Here is an 18,459-nt window from a genome sequence, read left to right as displayed (position 1 = left end):
TGCTTCCACCACCTTTTGAGGAACAGAGTAAAGGCAGAGGCAGATCGATTCTTGATCAGCAAGAGGGTGAAAGGTTATTGGGGTTGGTGGGAATATGGAGTTGAAGTTGCAATCAGATCCGCTATGATCTTGTTGAATGGAGGAGCAGGCTTGAGGGGCCGAGTGGCCTACTCCAGCTCCGAATCTGTATGTTCGTATGTAGTTCCTCTTCCCCCCCCCCCCCCCCCCCCTGCCCCCCCAAACAAACTAATCTCTTTGGACCTCCGCTATTTCTAGGTTTTCATTTATAAAGAACTCTGTCCAAAGTGGGTGACCTCACATTTACTTGCATTGAAATCCATTTGCCACAGTTTTGCACATTCACTTAATCTATCAATATGTTAATTTTAGGCTTTCATCTACACTGCTTACAATGCTGCCTATCTTTGTGTCATTGGCAAACTTGGATATTTGGCTTTCTACCTCCACATTGAAGTCATTAATGAATACAGTGAATAGTTAAAGCTCCAACGCTTTTGTGGGACACCACTAGGCAAATCCTAACAATTAGAGTGCCTACCCATTATCCCTACTCTGTCTCTTGACAATCAGTCAATTTCCTAACTAAATCAATAATTTGCCTTCAATTCCATGAGCTTCAACTTTAGCTAACAGTCCCATATGAGGGACTTTATCAAGGGCCAGAGAGTCCCAGACGGCTGCGCATATTGCAGGGATTAATATAGATGTTAGGGAAACTAGCTGCAGTGCCCTTTGGTCACTGATCTGTGACTTTGGACTTCAGGGGACATAAAAGGTGTTTATGATCTTGTAAAAAAAAGTGAGTCACGTTTCATTTCTAATATTTGCAAAGTATTGATACCCTGAAACTCTAGCAGTGCAGTGTAGATTATTTTTTGTAATCTGTTTGCATAGCTTCAAAAGGTTTGTTGATTTTCCTTGAAGCATCAACTGTTTCCATCACAATTTTTTTCCTGTTAGGAATATGAGTGAATTCCTACAATTTGTCTTGTGCATTTTTCATTCCCAAGATCATCTCTTGCTTTTTCTGGTATGGATCTATTTTTCCTGTGTATGGGGGGGGGGGTGGAAATTACATTGTTCCTTGTTGGGCCCATTGGCAGGGCATCTGTCCCAGTGGGTGAAATTGGGTCTCAGCTGGTGAGTTTCAGCTTTCAATGAAGCTCTTCCAAGCACTCAGCAGAAAAACGCCAGTTTCCATGACAGCCAAGCAGCAGTTGTCGGATGACCTGGTCCATATTGTCTGACAAAAGAGATGGACTGGATCATTCAAACCTGCCTTCACCTTGAAGCATGCAAAAAGGATTTGTGTACTCATTGAATTACATTTTTCCATGCCAATTTGCACAAATCTGATTGCTTGGAGAATAATTTCAATACTTAATGCATTTATTAGACATTCCCTTCTCTGGTCTTTTGAGGTGTTAACCTTTTGCATCCTTTAAAAATATTTGATAGTCACAAGAATTTTGAAAAATTTGTAACCTGCATTCACGGTTGATTGGGACTGAGTAGCAAGATAGGACATTAATTGCACGTCCAAGTGATAGACATGAGCATTAAGAGCCCATTTTGGTTAGTGCCTTTGGTAACTTATTACCTGGGTACCTGCTCTTCACTATTTTCAATATATGTGCCTTATGATGGGCTCTTCCTGATTGGAAGTTTGTAGTAGCTGTGTATTCCATGAATGATTATAGATCCAAAGATTTCCATTCTTGTTAGTCATTTGAGGCATTCCTCTTGCACTGAAGGCACTTATCCAATCGTTATTGGTTCTGGACAAAGTCATTTATAGACTGGTTGATCTTCCATTGCATTGCACACAAGACGCAAAGACCCATATAGTGTTCAGGTGAAGTAGAGTTAGCAGGTAGGGGAAAATTGGACCAAGTGTGCAGATTTAATTTGGATGCCATTTAAAGATATGTATTTTGTCCTGATTTTTCTTTTCCATTATAAATTCTATGTCCACGTTTATAAGAGAAATTCATCTAAGTAGTGAGCCAAATGGCGGCCTCCTATGGTGTCAGATTCAATGATTCTGTTCATTGTCATTTGGTTTGTTACTGCTATTTCTGCTTCCAGAAATAGTTTGCCATTACCCAAACAGGTTATAGTAAAACCAGTTTTAAAGCACTTTAAGCCCCTGTAACAAAGGCAGTTCACTGAGCAGAGCAGACTGAGAGGACCAGTGCCAAGTTCAGGAGGAGGAACCTGTGGCCTGAGCATGTTGAAGTTTAGATTTTCAGATTCAGCAGCATATGGTGGCCTAAGTGGGTGTCCTATGGCCCCTGAGTTGTAATGAAAGTGTTGCTGCCCTTAATGATTCACCAGCAACTCCCTGACCACCCCCCTCCACCACCGGCCCCCCCCCCCCCCCAAATAAAACGGCAATAATTCCTCCACTAATCCAGCAGTCCCCATAGGCCAAGTGGATCACGAAGACTCTAACACCAACATTTTGTTTTAGGTGGATGGATTGTTGTGCTGCAATCGATTATGCTATAGTGGAAACTTTGTACACGCTGAGCAGTCTGTCCGAACTTAGTTTTTTTTCTGTACTGTGAAATTCAAGTTGGTTTACGCCCAGCCCAAAGGGTTTACAGAAGTTGCCCTTAAAACATGTTTGACTTTGTGAAATAATCCTCTAAACAGGATTGTATTACAGAAAGCATCAGAGGCTCCAAAGTTTTGTATTGGTATCCAAATATTTCACATCTATGTTGAGACCTATTTTATGTTTTAGTCATTGCATAAGTTTTGATCTGTTTGATAGGTGCTGGATCTAACCTCTTGTTCTATATGACAATTTGGGTGCTAGAGATGACCCGACAATGCAGGAATCCATCTTTTAATTTATTGTTTGTATAACGTTGCAGTAAGTTGTGTTTCTACACATAGGTTCACAAACTTATTGCATTTGGCTTCGCGTTGTTATAGTTACCAGTTGCTGATTACATAGAATTTACAGCATAGCACAGGCCATTTGGCCCAGCTAGTCTATGACTTGTGTATGTGTTTTACATGAGCCTCCTCCCACCTGACTTAATCCCACCTATCAGCAGATCCTTCTGTTGCTTTCTTCCTTCCATTTGTCTAGCTTCCCCTTAAAGGCATAAGAACATATACCGGAGCAGGAGTCAGCCATTCAACCCTTTGAACCTGGTCCATGATTCAATAATGTCATGGCTGATTTTCTACCAGAACTGCACCTTCCTGCACTATCCTCGTATCCCTTGATTCCCTTAGTAACCAAAAATCTATCAATTTCTGTCTTGAATATACTGAATAACTGAGCATTCCCAGCTCTCTATGCTAGAAAATTCCAAAGTTTCGTAACTCTGAGTAAAGAAATTTCTCCTCTCCTCTTACTCCTAAATGACTGACCCCTTGTTCTTGACTCTCCAACCAGGGAAACATTCTCCGAGCATCAATTCCTTTGTAATAAAGGCAAACATACTGTTTGCTTTCTTAATTGCTTTCTGTACCTGCAGACTTCCAGGTCACTCTAAATATCAACATTTCCCAGTCTTACACTGTTTAAAAAATATTTGCTTTTCTGTTTTCCCTTCCAAAGTGGACAGCTTCACACTTCCCTACATTATTGCATCTGCCGTGTTCTTGCCCATTTATTCAACCTGCCTATATCCCTTTGCAGCCTCTTTGTTTCCTCACAGCTTACTTTCTCATCTAACTTTGCACCATTGGAAAACTTGGATACATTACATGTGGTCCCTTACCTAAGTCATTGATATAGATTGTAAATAGCTGAGGCCCAAGTCCTCATCCTTTCAGTACCCTACAAGTTACTGCCTGCCAACCCAGAAATGGCTCATTTATTCATACTCTTTGTTTCTGTCCAATAACCAATCATCAATCCATACTAAAATATTACTCCCAATCCCATGAGCCCTAATTTTGTGTAATAACCTCTTGTGTGGCACCTTATCCAATATCTTCTGAAAATCCCATGGGTTTCCCCTTATCTACCCTGCTAGTTACAAGCTCAAAGAAACTCTAATAGATGCGTCAAATGTAATTTCCCTTCCATAAATCTGTGCTGACCCTCCCGAATCATATGATTTTCTAAGTGCCCTATGACCAAATCCCGAATAATAGGTTCTAGCATTTTCCCTATTACTGATGGGCTGACTAGCCTAAAGTTCCCTGTTTTGTCTTTCCCTCCTTTCTTAAATTGCGAGGTTGCGTTTTCTACCTTTCAATCCAATGGGACTGTTCCAGAACTAGGGAGTTCTGGAAGAACTATCTCTGTAGCTACCTTTTTTAAAAACCCAAGGCTTCCATCAGGTCCAATAGATCATGGCGAACTCCACAATCTCACCACTTGCTAGGTTAAGAAGTTTTCTCCTGAATTCCCTATTTGTGTTTTCCATTTATGGCCCCTAGTTTTTGGCTGTGGAAACATCCTCTCTCTGTTCACCCAATCAAACCTTTAAACCTCTCATCAGGTAATGCCTCAGCCTTCACTTTTTTTTAAAAGAGACAATATCTCCAGCCTGTTCTGGCTTTCCTGATAATCATAACTGCTCAGTTCTTAAGTAAATTGATTTAAATTTCCAACTTTCCAATGGAAGCATAGTATTTGGGAAATGTAGTTTAAGTTGCTCATTGAGTGCTGTTATGGCGACATGGTGAGGGGTATGGGTGGTTCCCACTGTTCAACTCCCACCTGACCACAGCAAGTGTTTTTTTGTTATTGGGGTTTAATCCCTTTGTGTATCATTTGTCATATAAATAGACAGTGACATGTTTTCCTGCGTGGTGAAAACAGAAGATTAATTATTTATTGAGCAATATGCCTTATCCTGAAATTGTCACAACTGCATCCACTCACGTGTTTCTTGGTGATGTTTCTTTCTGAGTGTCTCTCTCCTTTTGCTTTTTTCAGGGAATTACCTTTGAGGTCAAAAATGGTTTCATACCTTTTGCTTCTGTTGGGAGATGTTGATCTCCCTCCTGTGGTGACCAACAATGGCCTAAGATGTGGCTACTTCACACCTTCTTTGTTTTAGAAGAACCCATTCAATTCAGGTGTCACTTGATGGGTTCAGGATGAGAAGAATCGGGTTATGATGTTTCCATTTTATACCTTCTTTGTTTCAGAAGGACCCATTCAATTCAGGAATGTTTCAGGATAGGTGTAATTGACCCCTCCCATCTCAAAAGGTATTCCTTTTGTCCCTGTCAGACATTGGAATATACAAATGCCAGGTCGTTTACCTTTGGCTATTTTTAACAGCATTGTCTATTTTCTTTCAAAAGGTAAAGGCAATTTTTAAAACTCCAGTTTTGGTGTGTATTTTTTCATCGTTCTTGTAGGCGTGAAAGTGCTGGCTTTGATTCAAAGTTAATACAATATAGGTGATTCATAATGTGCTTTATTTGCAAGTTTTTTTTTAGGTACGCAAAGCTGGTCAAGTCAGCTGTGGGAGTGTTCCCCTGAGCTGATCTCATGTGCAAAAGGTTTTGAGTTCCATCTTGTGCAGAAATAATAGTCTTAAGGCATCTGAGCTAAGAACAGCAATTGTAGAGCCTGGGTTGGTTTACTCTGGAGCAGAGAAGGGGTAAGAATGATATTGTGGAAGTTCCTTGAGACAGATAAACTGAAACCTGAAAATTTATTTGAGATTGCCACCAACTCTGTAACCTAGTCTTTGTACGTTTAGCTAATGAGAACAACTTTTCTTTGTTTACTTATCTAAACCTGTCATAATATTGTGCACCTCTACCAAATCTCCCCTCAATGTTCTCTGCTCGAGGGAGAACAACTTTGTAGCTAAAATCCCCATCCCTGGAACCATTCTGGTAAATCTCCTCTGCACACTCTCAAGGACCCTCACATCCTTCCTAAAATGCGGCGACCTGAACTGGACACAGTACACTAGTTGTGGTCTAACCAGAACTTTATGAAGGTTCAGCATTACTTCCCTGCTTTTGTACTCAATGCCTCTATTTATGAAGCTCAAGATCCCTTATGTTTTGCTAATTACTCTCTCAATATGTCCTGCCATCTTCAAAGATCTATGCATATCAACCTCCAGGTCTCTCTGTCCTGGCACACACTTAGAACTGTGCCATTAAGTCTTTCTTGCATCACCCTATACCTTCTGCCAAAATGCATCACCTCACACTTCTCTGTATTAAATTCCATCTGCCACTTCTCTGCCCATTCTGTGAGCCAATCTACGTCCTGTTGTAGTCGATTGGTATCATCCTTATTGTTTGCCACACCTCCAAGTTTGGTGTCATCCAAAAACGTTGACATTTTACTATGTATTCCAAGATCCAAGTCATTTCTACATATCAAAAAAAACAGTGGTCCTAGAAATGACCCTTGGGGGAACACCAATGTCTACCATCCTCCAGTCTAAAAAAAGAACCATTTTCCATGGCTATTTTCCATTGGTGAATGTGGTGAAAGAGGCAAATGATGTGCAAATATTTGTGAGAGAATTGTTTATGTTTTTGAGGGACTGGTGATTGAGAGGTCTCAGTGAGGTTGACTGCAAGAGTGTTTTCCAGTCCTGCACTTTCCTATGCTCCTGGATTCTGTGAATTTCACTTTTTTTTTTGTTTAGTAGTTATAGTGAGGGTTAGATTGTTAAACGCACAGGCACATTCTCCCACTCAAAGATAAGTATCTGCAGCATTCATTCATCAGAACCCATTAGCTCTGATGAAGGGCTCCACACACATTAAACTTCCTTTCCATTTCTTGTAACAACTGACTCACCAAAGTACTTCAGGTGGACAGAAGCACTAATTGATTTTCCAGTGCTTTACTGTCAAAAGACTTGAGTGTGATGATGTATATTGCATATCGTAGGTGTGAAGCTCCTTTCATGGCTGCTTTCCAAAGTAGCACTTGCAAAAGTTGGGGAAATATTAGACTTCACTTCTATAATGATACATATAAACATAGGGTGTGAAGGCTATTTTTAAAAGTGAATTCACCAACGTATGTAGCTAACGTTGTTACATTTTAAATTATTTTCCTAATTCACAAAAGAACTAATCGGGGCTTATTAGCATGGTATTATGAATGTGTGAGAGGGGGCGATAGCGATCTGCGTACTTTTTTTTAAACAAAATCATGTTCTCCCTAAACACTTGAAACTAATGGAATTAAGTATTAACTGGGGAATTAAATATGCTAAGTGAGTTACGAACCACATAAATACAAACTCAAATGTGCAAAGTGATTCATGCACCTTCTTAAGCATCTGTCAGTCTACTGCCAGAAGTCATCAGTGATTATGAAGCAGCAGGACAATGGGGAATGGTCAAATATATACAGCAACTTCAGTTATTGAGGGTAATACTGATCTCAACACATTCCAATAGGATAGTTACATAGTGCAGAAAACAGCCCAAATCTGTCTTTACTCATTGATTTGTAGTTTTCCTCTGAAAATGAACATAATCATGGAATAAAATGGGTCCCCCGAATCCCAGGAAATTCTATAATTCATGTAATAAGTTGAAATGTTAGTAATCAGTAAAGCAGTAGTCCTAATTAGAAATGGATGGAATTGTTAAGTGTAATCCAAAAGCAGTAGACAGCATCTTGGAACCCTAGGTAATAAAAACAGAATATGACTCTTTCCATTATTATGAGTAGTCCTGAAGATAAGTGAGATAAAGTAAATCCTCGCCTGCGGGGAGACACAATGGAATGAGAAGGAAGGATCAGGAGAGTCCAGGGAGCAGCATTCAAATGGAGACCTGTGACGAATCGTGCCTGTTTGCTTTAGGCGCTGCTGCCATTCCTAATTGAGGAACTTGACAGCCTGAGATGGAATCTGCCGCCAAGGGTTTAATTTAAAGTAGTGCTGCAGCTCATGAGACCCACAAAAAACTCAATTTTAATTTTGTATAGTCCTTCTGATTGCTGTCAACAGCAGGCATACTGCTTACCTGTCAATATCACTGTAGAATGTTTTTCTTGTTAATAAAACTAGCCCATTATCATTCTGTTCCGAAAGCACACGTTGCATTCCGCTGTGCACTGCTGGCTGTAGAGCTACTGTAATTATAGCAAATGTTATACAAGCAGCTGCATAGCAGAGTAGAATGTGCTCATTGCAACGATGAAGTTGGCAGTTGGTGCCATAGGATCATTTTAAACTTGTTTTTTCTTCCTGCTTCTCATTTCTCCTCCCTCCAGTTTCTATTATGTATCGATGTTAACATACAAACAAGAAATAGGAGCAGCAGTAGACCACACGGCCTTTCAAGCCTGCTCGCCATTTAGTACAATCATGGCTGATCATCTGCCGCAACTTCACTTCACTTCCCCCACCCCTTCCCACAACTCCCCATATCTCATGATTCCCTGAGAGGCCAAAAATCTGTCTATCTCAGCCTTGAATATACTCAGATGGCGCATCCACAACCCTCTGGGTTGGAGAGTTCCAAGGTTCATTTCCATATGTGTTGTGTTTGCTGTAGAGGGGAAGGAAGAAATCACCAGCAGCTATCTTGAATTACTCATCAGATGGTGTAGCATGATTGTGCAAGGAAGTCTTATTTTCATTTCATTTGTGAGACAAAGAACATGCAATTCTGTAAGGGCTGGAAAGTCTTTTGAAATTCAAATGACTTGTACAAGAACACTTCTTTCTTCCTCCACCCCTCCCCCTGCCCTTCCATTCTGCAGCAGCAGGAACTGTCCTGACCTCGGCACTGAGCTGCTTTGTGTTTTAATTAAATGAGTGGGGGGGCCACCCCTGTGGCATTAATTTCTGTGAAGGAGGAGAGTCAGAGCCCACAACAGGCAAAGCACTGTACAATGCAGGGCATTCCTGAGTGGAGAAGGGAGCCTGAAACTGGAGGAGTTGGGTGTGGAGGGTGTTTCAAGGCTGATACCGTTCCCTGGGGTTGGGATTTACATGTTTGTCCAGTTTGTACCACAGCTGCAGCGCGACCAGCAGACTCGCTTCTGTGGTTTTCAGATTATTTAATGTAATCGGGTTGAAGGATGTCATGGTTAAAATAACTGATATTAAGCTAGTGGTAATTGTATCCTTTGTTCGGAGTGTGCGGTATATTGCAGTTGTCAAAATTGATTTAATGTTTTGCTTAATTCCTCTGAAAGAGTTTCTTGCAGATAAACATATCTTGTAGAGCTGTGCTGGCAATCATTTTGGTAATAAAGATTTGATTTGGCAAATTTCGGGAACCTTGGATAACGCGGGATATTGTGAGCCTAGTCAAAAAGAAAAAGGAAGCATTCGTAAGGGCTGGAAGGCTAGGAACAGACTAATCCCTTGAGGAATATAAAGACAGGAGGAAGGAACTTAAGCAAGGAGTCAGGAGGGCTCAAAGGGGTCATGAAAAGTCATTGGCAAACAGGATTAAGGAAAATCCCAAGGCTTTTTATACGTATATAAAGAGCAAGAGGGTAACTAGGGAAAGGGTTGGCCCACTCAAGGACAGAGAAGGGAATCTGTGTGGAGCCAGAGGAAATGGGTGAGGTACTAAATGAGTACTTTGCATCAGTATTCACCAAGGAGAAGGACTTGGTGGATGATGAGCCTGGGGAAGGGTAGATAGTCAGTCATCTCATTATCAAAAAGGAGGAGGTGTTGGGTGTCTTGCAAAGCATTAAGGTAGATAAGTCCCCAGGGCCTGATGGGATCTACCCCAGAATACTGAGGGAGGCAAGGGAAGAAATTGCTGGCGCCTTGACAGAAATCTTTGCATCCTCATTGGCTACAGGTGAGGTCCCAGAGGACTGGAGAATAGCCAATGTTGTTCCTTTGTTTAAGAAGGGTAGCAAGGATAATCCAGGAAATTATAGGCCGATGAGCCTTGCGTCAGTGGTAGGGAAATTATTAGAGAGGATTCCTCGTGACAGGATTTACTCCCATTTGGAAACAAATGGACTTATTAGCAAGAGGCAGCATGGTTTTGTGAAGGGGAGGTCGTGTCTCACTAATTTGATTGAGTTTTTTGAGGAAGTGACAAAGATGATTGATGAAGAAAGGGCAGTGGATGTTGTCTACATGGACTTCAGTAAAGCCTTTGACAAGGTCCCTCATGGCAGACTGGTACAAAAGGTGAAGTCTCACGGGATCAGAGGTGAGCTGGCAAGATGGATACAGAACTGGCTCAGTCGTAGAAGACAGAGGGTAGCAGTGGAAGGGTGCTTTTCTGAATGGAGGGCTTTGACTAGTGGTGTTCCGCAGGGATCAGTGCTGGGACCTTTGCTGTTGGTATTATATATAAATGATTTGGAGGAAAATGTAGCTGGTCTGATTAGTGAGTTTGCAGACGACACAAAGGTTGGTGGAGTTGCGGATAGTGTTGAGGATTGTCAGAGGATACAGCAGGATATAGATCGGTTGGAGACTTGGGCAAAGAAATGGCAGATGGAGTTTAATCCGGACAAATGTGAGGTAATGCATTTTGGAAGGTCTAATGCAGGTGGGAAGTATACAGTAAATGGCAGAACCCTTAGAAGTATTGACAGGCAGAGAGATTTGGGCGTACAGGTCCACAGGTCACAAAGTGGCAACGCAGGTGGATAAGGTAGTCAAGAAGGCATACGGCATGATTGCCTTCATCGGTCGGGGCATAGAGTATAAAAATTGGCAAGTCATGCTGCAGCTGTACAGAACTTTAGTTAGGCCACACTTCGAATACTGCGTGCAATTCTGGTCGCCACACTACCAGAAGGACGTGGAGGCTTTGGAGAGCGTACAGAAGAGGTTTACCAGGATGTTGCCTGGTCTAGAGGGCATTAGCTATGAGGAGAGGTTGGATAAACTCAGATTGTTTTCACTGGAACGATGGAGGTGGAGGGGCGACATGATAGAGGTTTACAAAGTTATGAGCAGCATAGACAGAATGGATAGTCAGAAGCTTTTTCCCAGGGTGGAAGAGTCAGTTACTAGGGGACGTAGATTTAAGGTGAGAGGGGCAAAGTTTAGAGGGGATGTGCGAGGCAAGTTCTTTGAGAGGGTGGTGAGTGCTTGGAACCTGCTGCCGGGGGAGGTGGTGGAAGCAGGTACGATAGCGACATTCAAGAGGCATCTTGACAAATACATGAATAGGATGGGAATAGAGGGATACGGTCACCGGAGGTACAGAAGGTTTTAGTTTAGGCAGGCATCAAGATCGGCGCAGGCTTGGAGGGCCAAATGGCCTGTTCCTATGCTGTACTGTTCTTTGTTCTTTGTACTGAAATGTTTTGAGAATTAAATCTTCATCAGGACCTCTTTGAGAGATCAAACAGATACAAAGAATTACTTGTATTTCCTTCAGCCTATAGGAGGTATACTGTTGAAATTTGGCAAAAAGTCCCATAATTATCTGATGCCTTTTCACCTGTGAAATACTAAATCATCTAACACTCAGAAATGCTTGACTTTTTAACTGTAACATCCTTTGGGGTTGTCTCGTTCTGTCTTCCTCTGTTTTACTGTGCAGTTACTGATGATATTTAAGGACTAGAGTTGGAGGGGTTGCAAGGGGAGAGCCAACTGTGTAACAGCCCCGACAACCAATTTTATCTGCAGCACCTGTGGAAGAGTCTGTCATTCTAGAATTGGCCTTTATAGCCACTCCAAGCGCTGCTTCACAAACCACTGACCGCCTCCTGGCGCTTACCCATTGTCTCTCGAGACAAAGAGGCCAAAGAAGAAGAAGAGTTGGAGGGGTTCTTGAGGTCTGCTTATATAAGAAATGAACTAACATCAGTAATGTGAATTGTAACCTGAGCTGCCTCAGCACTAATTTCACCCGCTTGACACATTAAAGCCGATCTTCCAATAGCGTTGCTGTAGTTCACCAAGGAGTCTGATGCCTGTGCGCCAACTCCCTAATGTTTATTTTGCCAAAGATAGTTTGTTGATTTCGAGGCAGAATTATAGACCCCCATTTTAATGGGAAGCCAAAATGCTGGATGTCCTGTTGCTCAAACTACAGAAACATCAATGCAACTTGCATTGGCACAGCACCTTTAATGTGGAAAAACACCCCAAGGTGCTGCTAAGAGGTGTAATTAGATATGAAGGCACTTAACTTCCTATATTCATGGAACAGCTTTGTCATTAGCACTCATTTAATCACTTAAAATAAATACAGGGATTCTAGTGAATAGTTCTTTGAAATGTTTTTCTTGACTCCAGGCAAGGAAGGTGTCGTATCATGTTTGAAAGTATCTACAAAGTGGTTTCCTTTAGTACGCATGATTTGGTAAACAATTTTATATTCAACATTGCAGTTCTCGAATTTTATTTTCTCCTCAGAGTACGTTAAGTTTCCAGATGCCACAAATGCTTTCCCTGTGAGTTTAGCAAGTGAACACTGCCAGAACATGGACATTGAGGAACATCACAGTCAATTCTAATACTGCGCCACCTCAACATCCACACATACACTTTGCAGCAGGAGTCACTTTGGAGGGGAGGGGGTACCCTCATGAGGGAAGAAGAAAGCCAATTCCATTATCATGGTCGAGAGCTTGTATGCTCATTGATGAAAGGTAACTGCTCCACAGACTTAGTATCTTTGGCTTCAAAATGCTATCCACTATAGAAAAGGTAGCAGAATTTTTTTTTTAAAAAGCAAAAAATAAAGAGGATTAGTACTAAGCAGATCTAGAAGCCTTAATTAAAATTGATACTTTATACAAGGTACTAACTAAATTGCAAAAGAGGGAATAGAGATTTTTCCTTAGATCGTGGATGGCCAGCTGAGACCTGTTGCTTGCAATTCCCACACCATATGGGAACTTCAGGTCACCTCGTGTCTTGGGCAACCACGTGTGTAGGAAGTACCTCCAGCTGCTTGACCCAGAGCTGAGGATTTCCAAGCTTGAGGGGAAGCTGCAGTCACTACGGTGCATAAGGGAGCAGGAGAGTTTCCTGGATCATGCATTCCAGGAGGTGGCCACCCCACAGGCAGTGAGAATTCAGGATAATAGTTGGGTGGCCATCCGGAAGAGTAGGAAGCGGCAGGAGGTACAGGATTCTTTGTGGTGTGTGCCACTCTCAAACTGGTACTGAGCATTGGAGACTGCTGGGAGTAGCAACTCCCTGAAGGAGTGCAGTCCTGACCATGCACCAATGGGCAAGAGACTGCACAGGAAAAAACAGCAAAGAGTAGAAATGCAGTCGCTGTAGGAGATTCCATAGTTAGGGGAACAAACAGGCATTTCTGTAACTGTCATGAGACCTTCATGGTGTATTGTCTCCCTGGTGCTATGGTGAAGGATATCACCGGAGAGGGTGCACAGTATTCTGCAGAGGGAGGGGAGAGCCAGATGTTGTGGTACACGTTGGTACCAACAACATAGAGCAGGTATTGAGGTCCTTTGGTCAGATTTTTCAGAGCTGGGGAGGAAGTTTAAAAAGTAGGATCTTGAAGATGGTGATCTCTGGATTACTCCTAATGCCTCGTGCTAGTGAGTAAAAATAGGAAGATCGGGAGGATCAATGCATAGCTTGAGGCATGGTGCAGGAGAGAGCACTTTAGATTCTTGGGACATTGGGACGAGTTCTGCGACTTGTTCAAAAGGGGCGGGTTGCACCTGAGCAGGACTGGGATCAATGTCCTTCCAGAGGGATTCACTAGTGTTGTTGGTGAGGGTTTAAACGAAATTGGCAGGGTGATGGGCACCAGCATATAGAAGAATAAGGTGCATAAAGGAGTGAAAGTGTTGGATAGTACTAAAGAAGGAAGTAGTACTCTGTTCGATAGGAGCAGACTCGGAGGAATGCAAAGGTGGGATTACAATACATGAATGTAAATGCACAAAGGGCGGTGAATAAGATTGGTGAGCTACAAGCGCAAATAGCTGTGTGGGAATACGATGTTGTGACAATAATGGAAACGTGACTTAAAATGGTGAGACTAGGTGCTTAATATTAAAGGCTATAAAGTGCTCAGAAAAGATAGGGAAGGAAAAATGGGAGGTCGGGTAGTAGTATGGATTAAGGAAGATGTTGCAGTATGTGAAAGAGGGGATGTCCTTGAAGGGGCAAGGACAGAATCCATTTGGTTGGAGTTGAAAAGCAAAAAGGAGATGATCATTACTGGGGATATTCTATAGGCCTCCACATAGTGAGAGATAGAGAGGAGGAAATGACCAAGTGGCTGTGGGGGAACACTTGAGTAAGAGTGATCATTGTATCATAAGTTTTAGATTAGCAATAGAGAAGCGCAAAGAACAATCTAAAGTAGAAATTCTAAATTGCAAAAGGGCTAACTTCAATGGGATGAGAGGGGAATCTAGCCAGGGTTTTTTTTTCAATTTATTCGTTTGTGAGATGTGGGCATCATTGGTTATGCCAGCATTTATTGCCCATACCTAACTGCCCTTGAGAAGGTGGTGGTGAGCTGCCTTCTTGAACCGCAGCAGTCCTTGGCGTTTAGGTACACCAACAATGCTGTTAGGAAGGGTGTTCCAGGATTTTGACCAGCGACAGTGAAGAAATGGTTATATAGTTCCAAATCAGGATGGTGTGTGGCTTGGAGGGGAACTTGCAGGTGATGGTGTTCTCGTGCGTCTGCTGCCCTTGTCCTTCTAGGTGGTAGAGGTTTTAGGTTTGGAAGGTGCTGTCGAAGCAGTCTTGGTGGGTTGCTGCAATGCATCTTGTAAATGGTACACACTGCTGCCATTGTGTACTGGTGGTGAAGGGAGTAAGTGTTGAAGGTGGTGATTGGGGTGCCAATCAAGTGGGCAGCCTTGTCCTAGATGATGTCTAGCTTCTTGAGTGTTGGAGCTGCATCCATCCAAGCAAGTTGAAAGTATTCTTTCTCACTCCTGACTTATGCCTTGTAAATGGTTGACAGGCACTGGAGAGACAGAAAGTGAGTTACTCACTGCAGAATTCCGAGCCTCTGACCTGCTCTTGGAGCCATAGTATTTGTGTGGCTGGTCCATTTCAGTTTCCAGTCAATGGTAACCTATAGGATGTTGATAGTGGGCAATTCAGCGATGCTAATGCAATTGAACATCAAAGGGAGATGGTTAGATTCTCTCTTGTTTGAGATGGTCATTGCCTGGCACTTATGTGGTGCGAATGTTACTTGCCACTTATCAACCAAGCCTGGATGTTGTTCAGGTCTTGCTGCATCTGGATACAGGCTGCTTCAGTATCTGAGGATTTGCGAATGGTGCTGAATGTTGTGCGATCATCAGCAAACATCCCCACTCTGACCTTATAATGGAGGGAAGGTCATTGATGAAGCAGCTGAAGGTGATTGGGCCTAGGACACTACTCTGAGGAACTCCTGCAGTAATGTCCTGGGATTGAGATGATTGACCTCCAACAACCACAACCTGGGTATGACTCTAATCAGCAGAGAGTTTACCCCCTGATTTCCATTGACTCTAGTTTTGCTGGGGACCTCAGGAGGAGGCTGAGATGGATCATCCACTCAGCACTTCTGGCTGAAGATGGATGCAAATTGTCTTTTACACTGACGTGCTGGGCTGCCCCCATCATTTGTGTAGCCTCCTCCTCTGTTAGTTGTTTTTATTGTCCACCACAATTCACGACTGAATGCGGCAGTACTGCACAGCTTAGATGTGATCCGCTGGTTGTGGGATTGCTTAGCCCTGTCTATCGCATGCTGCTTCTGCTGTTTGGTATGCGTGTAGTCCTGCGTTGTAGCTTCACCAGGGTGGCACCTCATTTTTAGGTATGCCTGGTGCTGCTCCTGGCATGTCGTCTTTGAACCAGGATTGGTCCCCCGACTTGATGGTAATGGAAGAGTGGGAGGTGTGCCGAGACATGAGGTTACGGATTGTGGTTGAATACAATTTTGCTGCTGATGGCCCACAGCACCTCATGGATGCCTGGTTTTGAGTTGCTAGATCTGTTCAAAATCGATCCCATTTAGCACGGTGGTAGTGCCACGCAACATGATAGTGGGTATCTTCAATGTGAAAACGGAACTTGGTCTCCACAAGGACTGTGCAGTGGTCACTCCTGCAAATACTGTCATGGACAGATGCATTTGTAGATTGGTGAGGACAAGGTCGAGTAGATTTTTCCCCTTTTGTTGGTTCCCTCACTACCTGCTGCACATCCAGTTTAACAGCAATGTCCTTTAGGACTCTGCCAGCTCGGTCAGTTGTGGTGCTACCAACCCACTCTTGGTGATGGATGTTGAAGTTCCTACCCAGAGTACATTCTATGCCCTTGTTGCCCTCAGTCCTCCTTCCATTTGGTGTTCAACATGGGGAGGCATTGATTCGTCAGCCGAGAAGGGGAGCGGTGGGTGGTAATCAGCAGGAGGTTTCCTTGCCCATGGTTGACCTGATGCCATGAGACTTCATGGGGTCCTGAGTCATTGAGGACTCCCAGGGCAACTCCCTCCCGACTATAATCCACTGTGCCACTACCTGCCGGTGGGACAGGCCATACCCAGGAATGGTGATGGTGTCTGGGACATTATAAGGTATAATTCAATGATTATGACTATGCCAGGATAGTGCTTGACTAGTCTGTGGGACAGCTGTCCCAATTTTGGCACAAGCCCCCAGATGTTGGTAAGAAAGACTTTGCAGGGTCGACAGGGCTGGGTTTACTGTTGTAGTTTCCAGTGCCTAGGTCAATACCGGGTGGTCTGCCCGGTTTCGTTCCTTTTCTTAGTTGTATCAAACTGCTACAAAGTCTGAGTGGCTTGCTAGGCCATTTAAGAGTCTACCACATTGCTTTGGATCTGGAGTCACAGACCAGGTAAGGATGACAGATTTCCTTCCTTAAAGGATATTAGGGAACCATATGGGTTTTGACAGCAATGGTTTCATGGTCACCATTAGATTAGCTTTTAATTAATCTTCATTCATTGAATTCAAATTTCACCCTCTGCACTGGCCTGGGCCTCTGGATTACTAGTCCAATGACATTAACACTATGCCATCATCTTCCCCCATAAAATGGAACCAAAATTGACAGGAAAATCTGTACTGGAACAATGGTGATCTTTAAAGAGGAGATGTTTCAGGTACAGGCTAGGTAAATTTCAGCAAGGGTGAAAGGTAAAGATTCCGAAGCCAGGGCTCCTTGGATGACGAGGGAGATAGAGAACGTGATGACACAAAAAAGAGGGTGTATAAAGCATGTCAGGTGAATTCTTTAAGTGAGAACCAGGTCAAATACAGTAAGTTGAATGGGGAAGTGAAGAGGAAAATACGACTGGCAAAGAGAGATTATGAGAATAGAATGGCAATTAACATAAAAGGGAACCTAAAAATCTTCTACCGGCATATAAATAGTAAGTGGGTAGTAAGAGGTGGAGTGAGGCCTGTTTGGGATAATGAGTACTTTTTATTAGTGTTTGCTAAAGAAGAGGATGCTGGGAAAATATCGGTGGAAGCAGAGATGGTAGAGGTAATGGATGGGGTGAAAATTGAGAGGGAGGATGTACTGGAAAGGCTGGCTATCCTTAGAGTGGATAAGTCGCTTGGCTTGCATCCCAGGTTGCCAAAGGAAGAGGGGCTGGAGATAGTGGAAGGGCTAGACATAATCTTCCAGTCGCCCCTAGAAACGAGAGAGGTGCCAGAGGATTGAAGAGTGACAAATTTGATGCCCTTATTCAAGAAAGGGTGCAAGGACAGTAACTGCAGAGTTTAACATCTCTGGTGGACAAGGTTTTAGAAACAATCAGAACAAATTAACAGGCACAGAGAGGTTTGCGTTAATTTTATAAGGAGAGCCAGCATGGATTTGTAAAAGGCAAAACCTATTTGGCTAATTGATTTTTTTGATGAAGTAACAGAGAAGGTTGATGAAGGGAAAGCAATGGATTTTGTCTTTGTGGATTATAAGAAAGCCTTGAGGCTCATTGAATAGGAGGGCCAGTGTCAGCTTTGATGAAAAATTGGCTTAAGGACAGAAAATAGTGAGTCGTGATTAAATTATTGTTTTTCAGACTGGAGGATGGGGACAGTGGTGGTCCCCAAGGGTCAGTGCTAGGACCACACTGAAATCCCAGTTTTGTTGGAGATGTATATGCAAAATATTCACTCTTCTGTGACATGGTATGGTTGGATAACTGGTACAGGGTATAATCTAATTTATATCCCATTTTTGTTTCTCTTTCCTCCCTGGTCCTCTACCCCACAAAGCTATTCCTGGTATTCTTCTGGAAATAAAACTTTCTTTCAAATATGTTGGGAGAAAATAAAACCCCTAGAAAAGTTAGTAAACTTAACAGAATAATAGTGTTACCCTTGTTCTGGAAGTGATGGTGATTCCTGGAGTTGCAGCCCTACCCTTTTAGCCAACCTGCTGAAGTTGTCAGAGCCAACTATCCTATTTGATATTTAGCCTGCTAGAAAATAATTATACTCTCCACACAGTGGCTATGCTTGTTTAATATAAACATTGCTGGTTTGTTATAAGTTTGGGGGAATGGGGAGGATTGATCTTAAATGAGCTTGGAATGAAACAG

The 18,459-nt window shown here is 42.8% G+C and overlaps 1 protein-coding gene across 5 annotated transcripts in view; it reads left to right on the top strand.

Annotated features, from left to right (window-relative positions):
• The window catches only part of LOC137355646 (frizzled-3), a 118,918-nt gene that overhangs the window by 51,325 nt on the left and 49,134 nt on the right, over positions 1-18,459 (top strand). The window contains exon 1 of one of the 5 annotated variants that reach the window (XM_068021037.1): positions 12,364-12,535. The exons of the other annotated variants lie outside the window; for them this stretch is intronic. The gene's annotated coding sequence lies outside the window, so the exon portion shown is untranslated. Of the gene's footprint in view, positions 1-12,363; positions 12,536-18,459 lie in introns of those variants that run through there. 5 annotated transcript variants of the gene reach the window in all.

The sequence above is a fragment of the Heterodontus francisci genome, chromosome 3 (genome assembly GCF_036365525.1).
Source record: "Heterodontus francisci isolate sHetFra1 chromosome 3, sHetFra1.hap1, whole genome shotgun sequence".
In the NCBI taxonomy this organism is placed as follows: domain Eukaryota; kingdom Metazoa; phylum Chordata; class Chondrichthyes; order Heterodontiformes; family Heterodontidae; genus Heterodontus; species Heterodontus francisci.
This window is presented reverse-complemented; position numbering and strand designations above follow the sequence as displayed.